The sequence below is a fragment of the Symsagittifera roscoffensis genome, unplaced genomic scaffold, assembly GCF_963678635.1.
Source record: "Symsagittifera roscoffensis unplaced genomic scaffold, txSymRosc1.1 SCAFFOLD_47, whole genome shotgun sequence".
NCBI lineage: Eukaryota > Metazoa > Xenacoelomorpha > Acoela > Convolutidae > Symsagittifera > Symsagittifera roscoffensis.
Window position 1 is genome coordinate 170,304 of NW_026971562.1, and position 15,335 is coordinate 185,638.

Here is a 15,335-nt window from a genome sequence, read left to right on the forward strand (position 1 = left end):
GAGCCCATAACTGAGTCAAGAATCTCGGGGTAAATCATTCTCACATGCTCAACAACTTCCTCCATCAATTGGCTTGATCAAAATTATTTATCAGTGAAAAGTTTTTAATTCTTTAAACCCCTTAGTTCTCACTTCCACCATGTTTCAGACTTGATTGGAATGTCCATTTGGGCTGAATTAAACTCCATATACGATTCTCGCGTTTGAATTTGTACGATCAGGGTAAAATTTACAGACTACATAAAGTCGCAGTTTTGCACAGAAAACATCACTTTGAAGTTGAATAAAAGATACCGAGTAAAAAAAAGTACTAAGTCTTAGTAAGAGTGTTGGGTATCTTCAACTCGAACGTGTGGCTTAAACCAATCCGAATTCACTTTTTTTATTTGCTTTGTAGTCGTGTTCAATCAGATATTTGCTTCCTTATACGGAACTATTGTATAAAAGCGCTGTCCAAACGTAAACAGGATCCATTTTAAGAACTGCTCATACCTTGTGTTTCCAATCACAATAAATATTCTTTTTTAGGTTGGTGTATCCACTAAAATTACCTTGTTTTAGTTGAACCTGCAAAATCGAGCGACAAAATTTCGGGCGCCGAGAAAATTATTGGAGCTGAAGAAATGTGGAGCGGACTAATTAACTTGTCAAAGATAATCCTTTCTTGTCATTTATACCAAGATATCCCGAGGGAATATAAACAAGATGGAATAAATTTTCAATCTTTCAAAAAAAATCATTCTGTGATATTTTAGTTTGTGATCCTATACTCTTAATCGAAACCTAACTTTTCATGAAACTTACCATCTGAAATTTACGCATCAATTTTTTTTTTGATTTTTCAAGATAAACGTTTTTTTTATTAGACCTTGTCTGACATCTGCTGAAGCTTTTCCTCTGTTGCCCTGGCCAGGTTGAAATAGCTGTCCAGGTACTCATATTTGTTGTATCTTAATTCTTTCTTTATTACCTCTCTATCCTCCTCGCTGCACTTCAGTTTCTTGTCGATCTGATCTGCCTTGCCATCAAATCGCCCAGCTCAAGAGGAGTTGTTTTTTCATGGTTAGGTGTTGCTCCATCGGTGGCTACTGCCCCTTTCTTGACCTGGTCATCGTCTTGGTTCGCCTCTGTTGTTATCGTGGAAACTGTCCCAAATGTTCTGCCTTTCTCGGCTTTCGATTCTTCCGCTGCTACGTCTCTCGACTTCATTCCGACCATCATCGCTATCCTCTCTGTAAACGACCTTCTTTTTACTTGAGACTCGTCCTTTATTGTTTCTGGCGTCTTTTCCGTCGTTTCTTCCACAGTGTCTATTGGTGAGAATTCCATCGAATTTTGGTTTTGTTCCTCCGCATTCGGCATCGGTGTTGATTCCATTGTCTTCTTCTCCACCTCATCATTACTCTGGTCTGGTGTCTCTAGATCGATCTCAATGGCAGGTTCCGTCTGTTTATTCTGTGCACTCTCTTTCATACTTCTTGTGTTGACCATGCTCTTTGAAAAGTTCTTCCTTTTTATGCTTTGTCCAATCGTTTTTACTTTTTGCTGCGACGAGTTATGTTTTGTTTTTGACCCTGTAGCTCTTTTTTCAGCTATCGGTACCCGTCTTCGTCTCATGATTTTAATTTACAATTAATTCTATTTACAGTATTACTATATACAAAAATCTATTGTAAGGATAAAATCTCTTATGATAAAATTAGACAAAATATATTTACAATGTAATTAAAAAAACGTTTCCTATTCCCTTTTAAGCTTTATGAAAAAATTTGTCTATTCGTGGTCCCAACAGTATCGGATCTATCGCGATTTAACGTTCCGACTAGTCCTTTTGCTTTTAATTTAGCGATTAGTTATTTCAACCTGTCTTACTACTCTTTAGTACCGTCACCCCACTTTTTTATACCGTTCCAAGACTTCCCGTTACAGTCCCTACTCTTCTATGTACTGTCCCAAGCTTTCTCTCTACTGTCCCAAGACTACTCGGTGCTGTCCCAGTACTTCTGGTTAGTGTCCCCAGACCACTGTCCCCAGACCATTGTCCCAAGACCAGTGTTCCAAGACCCTTGTCCCAAGACTACTGTGCCAAGACTACTGTCCCAAGAATAAAGTCCCCCATACTTAGGTCTCAAAAAACCCAAAACACACGAACGCCGTCAAAAACAGGTTCGGAACAATCCGTACAGTTACTTTTTCTTAGACAGTAGAACTTTGAGATGAATCAATCAAAAACTCGCCTTATCTCAACATAACAATCATAAAACACACTCGGGAAAATTAAATTGAGTACACACATATCAGCACACTTGAGGATTGGAGTAATTAAGCTAATTAGTAACTCAAGCATAAATACAATTGGATATAACTCGTGAAGTTTTCTATCAATGAATCCCAATTAAAGGAAATGAGTTTCAACTTGAGGCGATAGTTTTGGGTTCTGATTCATTGGGAGACTTCATTTGTCCACCTTTCCACTGAAGGTTCACTCTGGTTCAGTTGAATTTCGATTCGCTCTCGTGAATATTCTGTCTCCTATATCAATATGAGACAGCTCTACCTTCGTTTTCTATGTCGGAAATTGCGAATAGCAATTTCCCACTGTTTTTATTTGACCACTATCCCGCAATTGTAATTCGGTCGTTCTGATTTTCTATTTCTGAGATTATCAGTTTTCGCGAGAAAACTGAGCATGACAGGCCCAATTTAAATTTTGAAAAATTAAACTTCATCCCAAAACTACGTGTTTCATATTCCTCAAGGTCAAACTTCCAGATGTGACCGACTGGCACAGAGCTGTTTTATAACGTTGTTTTGATAAACTTTGCGATGTCAACAATTTCGAAGAACTCGAAATGGATACAGCTTCCTTAAAGGGAATTTGAATTCAGCGAATAGAAAATTGAAAACGATTAAATTTAGGTGTTAACTTGATTAAAGTTTAGAGTCTGGAACATCAGCAAAATCGGGGGCTAAAATTTTTTTTGAAACTTACCATCTTTTAATCTGAAAACTTACCATCGTATGAGATTAGGGAACTTATTCCTTATCTTAATGAATTCCCTAATTCCTTCTAATGAATTTCTAATTTATAGGGAATTCTATACACTGTCCTGATACATGGGAAACTCGGGCGATGAAAAAACCTACCATCTGAAATTTACCATCTGAAGCCTGCTATCTTAATAGATTGGGAAACCTATTCCCTATCTTAATACATTGGAAAACCTATTCCGTATGTTATAACATACGGTGAGTACCGGATACTCTATAGCCCATATTAACACATGGTAGTCCTCAGGCTGATAGTCAAAATTTCGGGCGCTGAGAAAGTTATTGGATCGGAACAAATGTGGAGAGGAATAATTATTTTTTCAAAGATAATCTCTTCTTGTCATTTATCCCAGATAAGCTGAGGGATTTTAAAAAATGAACTAAGTTTTTAATTGACTTCTTTGAAAAAAAGATCTGTGTTATATGAGTTTTTCATCCCATACTCTAAATCGGAACTTAAATTTTAACAAAAATTACCATCTGAAAATTACCATCCAAAAACTTAGTATAAAATGATTATTCGCAAGTAAAATGTTGGAAAAATTTGCCCATACATATCACAAAACGCAGACGTTAGCTATGAAACGCAAGTATTGGCAAAATCGAGCGCCAAAAATTTACGGCGCCGAGAATTTCATTGGAGCAGAATAGAATTTGGAGCGGAATAATTAACTTGTCAAAGATAATCCCTTCTTGTCATTTATCCCCAGATATCCTGAGGGAATATAAGTAAGATGAGATAGATTTTTAAAACGCTTTTAGAAAAAAAAAATGTTCTGTGATGTAATAGTTTGCGATCTCATACTCTAAATCGAAACTAAATTTTTCAACAAAACTTACCATCTGAAAATTACCATCCAATTTTCTTTTTCAAGTTTTCAAGATAAAAAACTTTTTTAAGATAAAAAGTATCAGCAATTAAAATGTAAAAAGAGATTGCCCCTGCATATCACAAAACGTGGGAGTTAGCTATGAACCGCAAGTGTCGGCAAAGTTGAGCTCCAAAACTATTAGGCGACGAAAAAAGTTTCTGAAATTTACAATCACACTGAAGTCTTACCATTACATATCTCAAAATATTAGTAAACCTATTCCCTATCCTAATACATAGGAAACCTTTATCATATCTTAATACAGAACTTGCAGACCGGATGTTCATTTCCCTGTTTTAAAACATGGGTGTCTGTAACCACCCCCAACAGCCCTCAATTGAAAAATTGATTTAATCAGCAAAAAAGATATGACATAAAGTAGCAGCCGTTTGCTCCAAAGGGCTGCTACTTTTTGTTATGTTTTTTCTGCTGATCAAGTCAATTTTTCAATGATAAAATTCAAAATATTTGGTAATTTTTCATTTTTCTTTCAGATAATTACAAGTTTAACAAATAATTGGACAAGATGTAAATCTTTTTTTAAGAAGTTGCAGTAAATGATTCAATAAAATTGATTTTAATTAGTTTTTATTTGGACAAAATTCATTTTTTCAACAAGATTCGAAGAGCAGTGTTTCAATTTAATTTTTTTGACAAGATATCAAAATTGGTTTAGTTTCATTGACAAAATGCAATAAGTTTTACCAATTTTTTGGACAACAGGAAGTGAAATATGTTTCAAAATTTGACCAAAGTTTGCAATGTTTTTCACTTTTATTGAAAAAATACAATTTTTTTTGTTTTTTGAAAAGACGCGAAAAATTGTGTTTTAAATTTAAGAGAAATGTTTCAAATTTTTATAACAAGATGCGAAAAAGTTTTACTTCCATTGACAAAATGCGATGTGTTTCAATTTTTTGTACAAGATGTGAAAAGTGTTTCACGTTTTTCGCCAAAATGCAAGTACTCCTTCATTTTTTCTGACCAGATGTTAAAAAAATCCAACTTTCTCATTATGATTCTAAATTTATTTCATTTTTTTCTACAAAACCCAGAAAGTGTTGTTTTTGGACAAGATGTGAAAAATGTTCGACCAGAAAGCAAGTTTTTTTTTCTTCATCTGTGTGCAAATTTTGGTCGAGTTTCTCAAATTGTGTGTAAAATTGTAGTGTTGTTTCAAGTTGTATTCTAATTGTTTTTTTTTCAATCAATTGGAATGGTTGACCCCGAGCTTCTCATCTCATATCCTAGTCAAAAAGACATAGAATAAAAATAAAAATTACAAAGAACGAAGTGAAAATCAATCAACAATTTTTAACAAAAAAGTTCAATCAAAGAGCTTACAAACAGCAGAAGAGCTATGGAGGTTCTATATAGAACGAAGAGCTGACCAAGGTTCCATTGATAGTTTTTGTTGTGGTGGCTTGTTTTGAGGCGTCGTCTTTTTATGAGACGCCTTCATCTGTATCTGTTGTGATCGGGTTTTAGGCTGATTCCATCTCCTTCTCCCAATGATAGAGAAAATTGTTGACTGGTTGAGCCCATAACTGAGTCAAGAATCTCGGGGTAAATCATTCTCACATGCTCAACAACTTCCTCCATCAATTGGCTTGATCAAAATTATTTATCAGTGAAAAGTTTTTAATTCTTTAAACCCCTTAGTTCTCACTTCCACCATGTTTCAGACTTGATTGGAATGTCCATTTGGGCTGAATTAAACTCCATATACGATTCTCGCGTTTGAATTTGTACTTGATCAGGGTAAAGTTTACAGACTACATAAAGTCGCAGTTTTGCACAGAAAACATCACTTTGAAGTTGAATAAAAGATACCGAGTAAAAAAAAGTACTAAGTCTTAGGTAAGAGTGTTGGGTATCTTCAACTCGAACGTGTGGCTTAAACCAATCCGAATTCACTTTTTTTATTTGCTTTGTAGTCGTGTTCAATCAGATATTTGCTTCCTTATACGGAACTATTGTATAAAAGCGCTGTCCAAACGTAAACAGGATCCATTTTAAGAACTGCTCATACCTTGTGTTTCCAATCACAATAAATATTCTTTTTTAGGTTGGTGTATCCACTAAAATTACCTTGTTTTAGTTGAACCTGCAAAATCGAGCGACAAAATTTCGGGCGCCGAGAAAATTATTGGAGCTGAAGAAATGTGGAGCGGACTAATTAACTTGTCAAAGATAATCCTTTCTTGTCATTTATACCAAGATATCCCGAGGGAATATAAACAAGATGGAATAAATTTTCAATCTTTCAAAAAAAATCATTCTGTGATATTTTAGTTTGTGATCCTATACTCTTAATCGAAACCTAACTTTTCATGAAACTTACCATCTGAAATTTACGCATCAATTTTTTTTTTTGATTTTTCAAGATAAACGTTTTTTTTTATTAGACCTTGTCTGACATCTGCTGAAGCTTTTCCTCTGTTGCCCTGGCCAGGTTGAAATAGCTGTCCAGCTACTCATATTTGTTGTATCTTAATTCTTTCTTTATTACCTCTCTATCCTCCTCGCTGCGCTTCAGTTTCTTGTCGATCTGATCTGCCTTGCCATCAAATCGCCCAGCTCAAGAGGAGTTGTTTTTTCATGGTTAGGTGTTGCTCCATCGGTGGCTACTGCCCCTTTCTTGACCTGGTCATCGTCTTGGTTCGCCTCTGTTGTTATCGTGGAAACTGTCCCAAATGTTCTGCCTTTCTCGGCTTTCGATTCTTCCGCTGCTACGTCTCTCGACTTCATTCCGACCATCATCGCTATCCTCTCTGTAAACGACCTTCTTTTTACTTGAGACTCGTCCCTTATTGTTTCTGGCGTCTTTTCCGTCGTTTCTTCCACAGTGTCTATTGGTGAGAATTCCATCGAATTTTGGTTTTGTTCCTCCGCATTCGGCATCGGTGTTGATTCCATTGTCTTCTTCTCCACCTCATCATTACTCTGGTCTGGTGTCTCTAGATCGATCTCAATGGCAGGTTCCGTCTGTTTTTTCTGTGCACTCTCTTTCATACTTCTTGTGTTGACCATGCTCTTTGAAAAGTTCTTCCTTTTTATGCTTTGTCCAATCGTTTTTACTTTTTGCTGCGACGAGTTATGTTTTGTTTTTGACCCTGTAGCTCTTTTTTCAGCTATCGGTACCCGTCTTCGTCTCATGATTTTAATTTACAATTAATTCTATTTACAGTATTACTATATACAAAAATCTATTGTAAGGATAAAATCTCTTATGATAAAATTAGACAAAATATATTTACAATGTAATTAAAAAAACGTTTCCTATTCCCTTTTAAGCTTTATGAAAAAATTTGTCTATTCGTGGTCCCAACAGTATCGGATCTATCGCGATTTAACGTTCCGACTAGTCCTTTTGCTTTTAATTTAGCGATTAGTTATTTCAACCTGTCTTACTACTCTTTAGTACCGTCACCCCACTTTTTTATACCGTTCCAAGACTTCCCGTTACAGTCCCTACTCTTCTATGTACTGTCCCAAGCTTTCTCTCTACTGTCCCAAGACTACTCGGTGCTGTCCCAGTACTTCTGGTTAGTGTCCCCAGACCACTGTCCCCAGACCATTGTCCCAAGACCAGTGTTCCAAGACCCTTGTCCCAAGACTACTGTGCCAAGACTACTGTCCCAAGAATAAAGTCTCAAGACTAGTGTCCCAAGACTACTGTCCCAAGACTACTGTCCCAAGTTTACTGTCCCAAGACTAGTGTCCCAAGACCACTGTCCCAAGACCCTTGTCCCAAGACTACTGTCCCAAGACTACTGTCCCAAGACTACTGTCCCAAGACTACTGTCCCAAGACTACTGTCCTAAGACTACTGTCCCACGACCACTGTCCCAACACCACTGTCCCAAGGCTACTGTCCCAGGACTACTGTCCCAAGACTACTGTCCCAAGACCACTGTCCCAAGACCACTGTCCCAAGACCACTGTCCCAAGACCACTGTCCCAAGACCACTGTCCCAAGACCACTGTCCCAAGACTACTGTCCCAGGACTACTGTCCCAGGACTACTGTCCCAGGACTACTGTCCCAAGACCACTGTCCGAAGACCACTGTCCCAAGACCGCTGTCCCGAGACCACTGTCCCCAGACCACTGTCCCAAGACCAGTGTCCCAAGACCGCACCGTGCCAAGACTGCACTGTCCCAAGACTGCACTGTCTCAAGACCGTACCGTCCCAAGACTGTACTGTCCCAAGACTGTACCAAGACTGCTCTGGCCCAAGACTGTCCCAAGACTGTACTGTCTTAAGACTGTCCCAAGACTATACTGTCCCAAGACCGTCCCAAGACTGCACTGCCCCAAGACCGTCCCCAGACTGCACTGTCCCATGACTTCTTCGGTACTGTCCCAAGACTTGTCACCAAGTGTGTGGATAGTAGGATTTCGTCTTCTTCGTTGTGGGGACTCCTGAACCCCTGTACCTTGTACCACCCCTTGAGCTCTAGTAAAAATTTTCCCAAAAACCCTATCTTAATGGCCAGAGGCTTCAAATACTGACCACCTTGTATTTATCTCCCTTTCGATGTTTCAGGCAATTTGAAGCCCAACTTGTTCGCAGGTATCTTGTGATCACCTGTTCGTTCAAATACCGATAACAAATTTTCACCAAAACGTAAAAATTTACACAGGAAAATTAATAAAAACAGAGAGATGTACCCACCTAAAATTCAAAGGTGACAGATGTCAAACTTTTTTCGAAAAAATGTCTGGTACCTGATTGCCACGCGTTTTCTTCCGCGACCGGGGTACCTACCTTAATTTGATCTTATTTTGGATATCAGCTTCTTATAATTGACGCGTGTAAGATTCTAATCTAACTAAATCAATGATGTCGATTAATTAGTTACCCTAATGAGTCCTCCCTTTTTACAATTTACAACCGCCAATCTCTAACCTAACCAGCCCCCTTCTAACCTCCCCCTCTTTAGCCCCCTATTAAGCCTAAAATTACCATAAGCGCCGGGTGCTAAACCTTTTGAGAGAAAACCGTATAGCTGTTTCCAGGCCTGCTTGTGCAAAAACGTTCCTCAAAACCGTGGGTTTCCGCTTATCCACTTTTACACTTATCTCCTATAATGTAATGTGGATTTTAACGATACCCGTTTTGACCAACTTGATAACTTGAGAACACCCCTTCGCGTCCTCCTCTTGTCGTTCTGGTTCCGTGCTGGTCGCTTCCTTGACGTGCACTGCACTCGTCACCAGCACCTCCTCCCCAGTTGGCTGGTCACCTGTTCCAAGCAAGTTTCCTAGTGGTTCAGCCAAATCCCCCTGGACCACTTTCCCACTCGGCTGGTCACCTCTTCCAGTCAAGTCTCCTAGTGGTTCAGTTCAACCCTTGTTAACCACTTTCCCACTCGGCTGGTCACCTCTTCCAGTCAAGTCTCCTAGTTGTCCAGCTGAGTTGCAAGCTATCTGAAAACCCTTAACAACGCCCCACACTCGGGCACTTTATTGAGGTTGCTGGATTAGATTGCTAGATTGATCGAAACGATCGAACTGATAAAACAGTATGGGTATACTATTTAACTAATATAAAGGCTTGATCCAACTAATCCGGTGTCAAAGTCACTGTCATTTTTCGTTTTATAGTTTTTGTTCCTTTTTCTATTCTTTTTTGGTTTTTGTTTCGCTTTTTGTCTTTTTGCTCGTGTTTTCCCCCTAGTTGCCCCCCTTTACTCGGTTAGCTAAGCCTCGTTCGTTGAGCGTGCCAGGAAGTTTTCTCGAGTTTTCTTAAAAAGCTATCACGGTACAACCGGAAGGACTACGCGTTCCCGCTGAACCGTACCACCGGTACTCTAGAATGGGCATGCAGCCCGGAGCTGTGTCAAGTGGGCTCGACTCCGTAGTCATGATGTCGTAAAAACACCCAGGAGCGCCATAAAAACACTATGTAACATTCGTCTACTTCGGTCACATATGAGGCTTAAGAAAAATAGGCCCTAAAACCGTTGGCTCAAGAGTCAGGGACTCTATCTCTTGTGTTTTTCTACCTCAAAACGGTCGGAGCGAATTCGATTCACTTGCGACATGAGACTAAAACCCGTTACAGCTTAAAGGCCACTACCAAAATATCCCCCACTCTAGAAATAAGAACGTCCCCATACTTAGGTCTCAAAAAACCCAAAACACATGAACGCCGTCAAAAACAGGTTCAGAACAATCCGTACAGTTACTTTTTCTTAGACAGTAGAATTTTGAGATGAATCAATCAAAAACTCGCCTTATCTCAACATAACAATCATAAAACACACTCGGGAAAATTAAATTGAGTACTCACATATCAGCACACTTGAGGATTGGAGTAATTAAGCTAATTAGTAACTCAAGCCTAAAAACAATTGGATATAACTCGTGAAGTTTTCTATCAATGAATCCCAATTAAAGGAAATGAGTTTCAACTTGAGGCGATAGTTTTGGGTTCTGATCCATTGGGAGACTTCATTTGTCCACCTTTCCACTGAAGGTTCACTCTGGTTCAGTTGAATTTCGATTCGCTCTGGTGAATATTCTGTCTCATATATCAAGATAGGACAGCTCTACCTTCGTTTTCTATGTCGGAAATTGCGAATAGCAATTTCCCACTGTTTTTGTTTGACCACTATCCCGCAATTGTAATTCGGTCGTTCTGATTTTCTGTTTCTGAGATTTTCAGTTTTCGCGAAAAAACTGAGCATGACAGGCCCAATTCGAAATTTTGAAAAATTAAACTTCATCCCAAAATTACGTATTTCATATTCCTCAAGGACAAACTTCCAGATGTGACCGACTGGCACAGAGCTGTATTATAACGTTGTTTTGATAAACTTTGCGATGTCAACAATTTCGAAGAACTCGAAATGGATACAGATTCTTTAAAGGGAATTTGAATTCAGCGAATAGAAAATTGAAAACGAATAAATTTAGGTGTTAACTTGATTAAAGTTTAGAGTCTGGAACATCAGCAAAGTCGGGGGCCAAAAATTTTTTGAAACTTACTATCTTTTAATCTGAAAACTTACCATCGTATGAGATTAGGGAACTTATTCCTTATCTTAATGAATTCCTTAATTCCCTATAATGAATTTCTAATTTATAGGCAATTCTATACACTTTCCTGATACATGGGAAATTCGGGCGATGAAAAAACCTACCATCTGAAATTTACCATCTGAAGCCTGCTATCTTAATAGATTGGGAAACCTACTCCCTATCTTAATACATTGGAAAACCTATTCCGTATGTTATAACATACAGTGAGTACCGGATACTCTATAGACCATATTAACACATGGTAGTCCTCAGGCTGATAGTCAAAATTTCGGGCGCTGAGAAAGTTATTGGAGCGGAACAAATGTGGAGAGGAATAATTATTTTTTCAAAGATAATCTCTTCTTGTCATTTATCCCAGATAAGCTGAGGGATTTTAAAAAATGAACTAAGTTTTTAATTGACTTCTTTGAAAAAAAGATCTGTGTTATAGTAGTTTTTCATCCCATACTCTAAATCGGAACTTAAATTTTAACAAAAATTACCATCTGAAAATTACCATCCAAAAACTTAGGATAAAATGATTATTCGCAAGTAAAATGTTGGAAAAATTTGCCCCTACATATCTCAAAACGCAGAAGTTAGCTATGAAACGCAAGTATTGGCAAAATCGAGCGCCAAAAATTTAGGGCGCCGAGAATTTTATTGGAGCGGAATAGAATTTGGAGCGGAATAATTAACTTGTCAAAGATAATCCCTTCTTGTCATTTATCCCCAGATATCCTGAGGGAATATAAGTAAGATGGACTAGATTTTTAAAACACTTTTTGAAAAAAAATTGTTCTGTGATGTAATAGTTTGCGATCTCATACTCTAAATCGAAACTAAATTTTTAACAAAACTTACCATCTGAAAATTACCATCCAATTTTCTTTTTCAAGTTTTCAAGATAAAAATCTTTTTTAAGATAAAAAGTATCAGCAAGTAAAATGTAAAAAGAGATTGCCCCTACATATCACAAAACGTGGGAGTTAGCTATGAACCGCAAGTGTCGGCAAAGTTGAGCTCCAAAACTATTAGGCGACGAAAAAAGTTTCTGAAATATACAATCACACTGAAATCTTACCATTACATATCTCAAAATTTTAGTAAACCTATTCCCTATCCTAATACACAGGAAACCTTTATGATATCTTAATAAAGAGCTTGCAGACCGGATGTTCATTTCCTTTTTTTAAAACATTGGAGTCTGTAACCACCCCCAACAGCCCTGAATTGAAAAATTGATTTGATCAGCAAAATAGATATGATATAAAGTAGCAGCCGTTTGCTCCAAACGGCTGCTACTTTTCGTTATGTCTTTTTTGCTGATCAAGTCCATTTTTCAATGATAAAATTCAAAACATTTGGTAATTTTTCGTTTTTCTTTCAGATTGTTACAAATTCAACAAATAATTGAACAAGATGTAATTCTTTTTTTAAGAAGTTGCAGTAAATTTTTCACTAAAAATTATTTTAATTAGTTTTTATTTTGACAAATTTCATTTTTTTAACAAGATTCGAAGAGCAGTGTTTCAATTAAATTTTTTTGACAAAATATGAAAATTGGTTTAGTTTTATTGACAAAATGCAAGAAGTTGTACCAATTTTTTGGACAACAAGAAGTGAAATATGTTTCGAAATTTGACCAAAGTTTGCAATGTTTTTCACTTTTAACGAAATACAATTTTTTTTTTGACAAGACGAAAAAAAAAGTGTTTTAAATTTAAGAGAAATGTTTCAAATTTTTATGACAAGATGCGAAAAAGTTTTACTTCTATTGACAAAATGCGATGTGTTTCAATTTTTTGTACAAGATGTGAAAAGTGTTTCACGTTTTTCGACAAAATGCAAGTACTCCTTCATTTTTTCTGACCAGATGGTAAAAAAATCCAACTTTCTTATTATGATTCTAAATGTATTTCAATTTTTTCTACAAAACCCGGAAAGTGTTGTTTTTGGACAAGATGTGAAAAATGTTCAACTAGAAATCAAATTTTTTTATTTTTTTTCTATCATCTGTGTGCAAATTTTGGTCGAGTTTCTCAAATTGTGTGTAAAGTTGTAGTGTTATTTCAAGTTGTATTCTAATTGGAATGGTTGACTCCGAGCTTCTCATCTCATATCCTAGTCAAAAAGACATCGAATAAAAATTAGAAAGAACGAAGTGAAAATCAATCAACAATTATTAACAAAAAAGTTCAATCAATGAGCTTACAAACAGCAGAAGAGCTATGGAGGTTCTATATAGAACGAAGAGCAGACCAAGGTTCCATCGATAGTTTTTGTTGTGGTGGCTTGTTTTGAGGCGTCGTCTTTTTATGAGACGCCTTCATCTGTATCTGTTGTGATCGGGTTTTCGGCTGATTCCATCTCCTTCTCCCAAGGATAGAGAAAATTGTTGACTGGTTGAGCCACACAACTGAGTCGAGAATCTAGGGGTAAATCATTCTCACATGCTCAATAACTTCCTCCATCAATTGGCTTGATCAAAATTCTTTATCTGTGAAAATTTTTTGATCGTTTACACCCCTAGTCCTCACTTCCACCATGTTTCAGAATTGATTGGGATGTCCATTTGGGCTAAATTAAACTCCTTATACGATTCTCGCGTTGGAATTTGTACTTAATCAGGGGAAACTTTACAGACTACATTAGGTCGCAGTTTTGCACAGAAAACGTCACTTTGAAGTTGAATAAAAGATACCGAGTAAAAAAAAGTACAAAGACTGATTTAGAGCTGTGAGAAGGGGTAGTTGACGGTAATTAAATTGAAAAAAAGTTGGTTTTAGGTAAGAGTGATGGGTATCTTCAACTCGAACGTGTGGCTTAAGCCAATCCGAACTGACTTTTTTAATTTGCTTTGTAGTCGTGTTCAATCAGATATTTGCTTCCTTATACGGAACTATTGTAAAAAAGAGGTGTCCAAACGTAAACAAGATCCATTTTAGGAACTGCTCACACCTTGTGTTTCCAATCACAAAAAATACTCTTTTTTAGGTTGTTGTATCCACTAAGATTACCTTGTTTTAGTTGAACCTGCAAAATCGAGCGACAAAATTTCGGGCGCCGAGAAAATAATTGGAACTGAAGAAATGTGGAGCGGCTAATTAACTTGTCAAAGATAATCCTTTCTTGTCATTTATCCCCAGATAACCCAAGGTAATAAAAACAAGATGGAATAAGTTTTCAATCTTTCAAAAAAAAATTGGTGATATATTAGTTTGTGATCCTATACTCTTAATCGAAACCTAACTTTTAATGAAACTTACCATCTGAATCTTACGCATCAATTTTTTTTTTGATTTTTCAAGATAAAAGTTTTTTTTATAAGATGAATTGTACTTGCAAGTGAAATGTAGAAAAAAATTGCCCCGACCACAAAACGTAGAAGTTAGCTAAGAAACGCAACTTTTGCAATATCGAGCTCCAAAACTACTGGGTGCCAAAAAAAGTTATGAATTATACCATCACAATGAGTGCTTACCATTCCCTATCTTAAAACATCAGTAAACCGGTTCCATATATTAAACCATAAGAAAGTTAACCCATATCTTAATACATAGCTTGAATACCGGATGCTCTATTTCCTATCTTGAAACATCGGGGTTTGCAACCACCCCTTGATCAGTTCACGCTTCTACAACTAATATGATTCATTCAATTAACCATTAAAGGAAACAGAATTGTATATATAGTTTTGGTTCCAAATTTTGAGTTGTGTTAGTGTTAGTGCTGCTGTATAAGTCAACAATTCTATGCGAAAACTGTTATTCCAAACAGCTGCTACTTTTTGACATGTTTTTGCTGATCGTGTCATTTTTTCAAGGATAAAATTAAAACCATTTCATAATTTCTCTGTTTTCTTTCAGATGGTTACAAAGTTACCAAAAGTTTTAGAGGACCAGAAAAAAAATGTCACCGTTTTTCGAAGAATTTGTAAAATTTTCATCAAATGTTCAGACAAGATGTAACTCTTTTTTTCTGATTTTCAAGAAGCTGTAAAAAAAGTTTCAACATTTTTTAAGAATTAGAAAAAAAAATTCATAAAGTGAAAGTTGTTTTGTTTTTTTTTCGACAAAATATGCAAAATGTTTCACTTTTATTTAAAAATGCGAAAGAAAAATTTCATTTTTTGAAAAGATGCGAAAATAAAGATTTAGGTTTGAGGAAAAGATTTCGATTATTTTTTGACAAGATGTGAAAATTATTTTACTTTCCTTGACAAAATGCAAAAAGCGCTTTAATTTTTGAACGACAAGAGATGAAATACAATTAAATTTCGACCAAATCTTGCGAGTTTTATGACAAGTTTTTGAAAATTGTTTTAATTCTATTGACAAAATGCGATATACGTTTCAATTTTTTGGACAAGATGTGAAA